Below are 4529 nucleotides of genomic sequence, written 5' to 3'. Positions count from 1 at the left end.
TATATGCACATATATACTATCAATTTAAATGTATGTCAAATAAATACCAATATATATATATATATATATATATATATACATGTATATATATCATATATCCAAACTACCAAGCTAGTTTTGAAAAACCATTAGATTTTAAATAATTAGCATCTCTAATCAATACAGATTTGGTTGCTTAAAGTTGCTTAAGAATGACTGAAAATAATTCCTCATGTATAACATGTATAAATGGAAGTTTGTCAATCTATATCTTATTAATATGTATTTGCTTCACTCTCCTGAGACTTTCTTATGAGTAAGTCTGTTTATTTTTATAATTTTAAGGAAAAAAGAATGTAAGTAAATATGTCATCCTGGAGGAATATTTGTCTATGTGATTTTCTCTATTTTTGTGAGTTGGGCAGTATGTCTTGCTATTCACAGAAATGTTTATATTTAAACTTACATATGTGTATATATGTATGTGTTTCTCTCTCTATATCTAAACACACACATAAAACTTAAAAAGTTATATATAACTTTAAATACTTATATATATATAACTTTATATAGTTATATATAATTCATATGTAAAGTCTTGATGTGTAACAGGTCTTTGTCAATTTTCTCTGGAATGTAGTGTATTCTGTCAATAGGCAAACTTTAAATTTCCGTTTTTTTTTTCAGAAAGGTATCAAATGATATTTTAAAACATTTCCATGCCATTTTTTTGGTTATCTCCTCTATGGCCTCCAAATACATGTATTTAGTTTCTACAACGAACATTCTCCCTTTCCAATTATTTTTGTTGGCCATGTTCATTCCGACAGACAGACGTATGTATAATTTCAGTATTCACACCAATATACATGTATATAATATTCTATTTTCATATATATTGCATGTCCTCAGTGTTGTCTCTTTACTGCCTAAAACAACAGTTTTCCTCTCAGAGTGCAGCGGGCTGTGGGGGTGGGGAGTGCGTAATCCCTGCTAATTTCTGGCTTCTGGTGACCAGACCTCACTGCACAAACCCTCTAGACTGTGATGCCTTTTGATGCGGGTTCTGCTTGTTTTGGCTGCTTGTGAGTATTTACACATCATTTGGAAAGAGCCTGATTTTTCTGTTGGATATTTTTGTATATGGTGTATTTGGTTCCATTTTGATGCTGTCTTTCTCCTATATAATTTCCAAAAGGAATAGTAAAATCATTTAGACTGAATCCTGACCACGCCATATGAAATTATTCAGGCAGAATTTCTGATAGAATGTGTATAGGCAATAGTATGTGAGAAAGATTACAATTTGGAACATTCGATTTCTTAAAGTTTTCCTTGCTTAGTCATATCTATTATACTGGATTTTTATATTCCAAAGGTATATGTGTGCTTCTTTAAAGATAATTTTCTCGAAATAGAGGCATGCCTAGTGAGTTCGTGAAAGTACAAAGGCTTAAAATTGAAGAAAAAGAGTCATGAGAACATAGAATTGAGGAAAAGTAGGGGAACTACAGACAAAAAGAGTAAGTCATGATTTTGATGAAATGGCCCAACACTAATACTGTATATTTGTCTTATTTCAGCTCATTTCAGTTTAGCATCATCATCTTTTTTATGGATGAGAATAAATAGAATTAGAAAGGTTAAGTAAAATTCCCAAGCTTATTAAGCTACAAAGCAACAGAATTTAATTCAGCCACAGGTGATTGATTTATGGGTTCAAGCCTCCTACGCTGATGGGAGAAAACAGTAAATAACAACTAGCTACCCTTGCTTGGGAGAAGAGTCAGAAGCGGAGTGCTGAAGCAGCTGCTGCAGGGTCTTCAAAGGTGCTCGGAGGTGACTGGACGTGCTGGTGTGTCTTGAACAATTTTTCAAATTATTCTAAGTGTAGCTGCGCTACTCACTTCCTTCTTCTTTTTCATGCTTCCATATATGTCCATAAAACAAAGGTTTATTAACACCATAAATCTGCTTCTATTTTTTAAAAATTTATTTATTTATTTAGAGAGAGGGGAAGGAGGGAGAGAGAGGGAGAGAAACATCAATGTGACAGAAACACATTGATTGGTTGCCTCTCACACATGCCCCGACCGGGCCAGCTGGCAACCCAAGCATGTTCCTTGACCTGGAATCGAACCAATGACCTATTATCTTGCAGGACAATGCTCAACCATCTGAGCAATGCCAGTCAGGGTCTGAGTGTCTACTTCTTAAAATGAAAGATTCTAACTAAAAATGCATTTATAGCAATAGTCTTACAAGTATATATAGCATCTCAAAATGCAAGAAATTATCTTTAATAAAGTGCATATTCCTTATAATAAAATCCATTATCCCCACCAACTTTTTTTAACTCTGAGAGTCACACCTATGTGTAATTTAAAATCCTAGTTAAATGAACCAAATCTTAATTGGGTGCAGCTATTTAAAATGATTCCATTAACGCTTTTATGCTTTATGTGATTTTTTTTAGTTTTAATTTTTCTTAGTTTTTACATGCTTTTCTTGAGATATGTTTCTACTCTCTCTGAGTGTCTATAAACATACTCTTATGGAGAACCAACACTGTTTATAGTTATAAACATTAAAATATGGGGAAACGAGCATTCTCTTCATTATTTTCTGATTTCAGGTCATTTCCTCTCTTCGATCTCTTCTTTCATTTCAAATACATGAAATACTTGAAATATATATACTAAAAATGCACCCCCATCACTATCTATCTCATTGCACATAAATGTGATATAAATATTTAATGAGGGATTCTGCTTCTGGTTAGAATGTAAAAGGTCTCTGTTCAATCTCTCAATCAATCAATAACACAAGCGTATCTATTTTTAAAGCACCACCATAAATTCTACTCCTGCTTAAAGAGATACATGCCTCAGATACTTGCTGTTCTACAGAACTGAATTAAACAAGAATATGGTACAGATTTTCAACAAACTTACCACATTCTACTATGTAATGATCCCCCATAAATATCCCAGAAATAACATATCTATACTTTAGTTTTCTAGAAGAATTTTAGCCCACTGCATGCCTCCTATTTAATTATCCTATGATGTCTTTTAGCATGGTTGAAATTTTGTGAATATTGATTACAAAAAGACTGAAAAAATCTTTCAAAAATACAAAGGGATATAACAATATCAGGGTTTTCCCTTAAAGTTAGAAATGAAAACTAGACTTTCATTTATGTTCCCCAGTATATATCTAGCTGAGGATCTAGATATATGGTTCTTGTCACCTTGTTTCACCAGCATCCTCTGATGGTCTACACAAAACACTTATATGTCTTCCGGACACAAGCTGACTTAACTGACGACCTTCCGGGATCTAAACCCAGGAAGTGGGGATTGAAATGTCCTGATCCCCACAGGAGATTCTTCAAGCTCTGGCCTGAGGCATTGTTTCAGAGGAGACCTTGACTTGAGAACGTTGCAGTTATTGTATATAAAAATAGAAGGCTTGGCAACTTAGTTCGCCATCTTGTCATTTTTCATGAATGTCAAATTCACTTTTAAAGTAGAGAGAACTATAGAAGAAGGTAAGCAGATAAATATCTCTAGAAGATCATTTCTGTGAGCTCATGATGGGCTTGGAAATTTTATTTTTCACACATTTCCTGTTTAGTCATACATTAAATGACCACTTACTGTTCTGATTAATCCTGTGCTCAAGCTATTTGTGTAGCTCCAAAGGATGCAAGCAAGACACAAGAGAAATGTGAGTTTAGTCTACGGGAAAAAAATAAAGTAAAGGGCATGTAAAAAAGGTGATCTGTCTCTAACTACTAAAACTGGAGGTGTTCCAAGGCCAGAGGACAGCAAGGAGCCATTTTAGGACAGCTAGAACAAAAAAGCCCTTGAAGTCCTGCCTACAGTGATACTCCATGGTCTAAATTCTCTAACTCTGTTTTAAAAAAATATTGAAACATATTGTAGAGAAGCAACCAGTTCCCAAGGGCTTTGCATCTCGGAAGTGTCCTATATATTACTCAGCACATTGGAATATGCAGTTAACACCACCTGAAAATGGTATCTTATTAAAGCCACTGCTAAATGTTACAGGAAAAAACAGAATCTAAAGCCGCTGTCCCTACTCTACCTGATCCTGTTAAACTTTGGGGACCACAACTGTAGCCAGTGGAAATGGGGTCCTTGCAGTGTCCTGAGATAAGCCTTTCAGGGACCACACATGTGACAATGAGATAGGGTGGTAAGGTTTGGTGTAGCTGGAGCCAACGCAAAGGGCTGTCCTGGGTTCAGCTCCACCCCACGGTTAAAGAAGTCCACCCTTGTTTTCGTCGAGCCAGGAAGAAGGCCAAGGTCCAGAGATTGTGTGCCATGGGTTCAGTCCATACCGAAGCCTAGTCTAGCTCAGCCTCTGCCCAGTCCTGCCAGCGTAGTCTGTTTCCGGCTGCGCGTTGGCTGGGGCTGCTCTGCTGTGCTCAGTCGCGCTTGGAAGCTGCCAGGCCCCAGACCGCCCTAGGCCCATTTACTGCTACAGAGAAGGAACACAGGAGCACAGGGGCCAGGATGTGC

The sequence above is a fragment of the Sturnira hondurensis genome, unplaced genomic scaffold (genome assembly GCF_014824575.4).
Source record: "Sturnira hondurensis isolate 20B ecotype Veracruz unplaced genomic scaffold, ASM1482457v3 Scaffold0000880, whole genome shotgun sequence".
NCBI classification, from domain to species: domain Eukaryota; kingdom Metazoa; phylum Chordata; class Mammalia; order Chiroptera; family Phyllostomidae; genus Sturnira; species Sturnira hondurensis.
Note: the sequence above shows the minus strand (reverse complement) of the source record.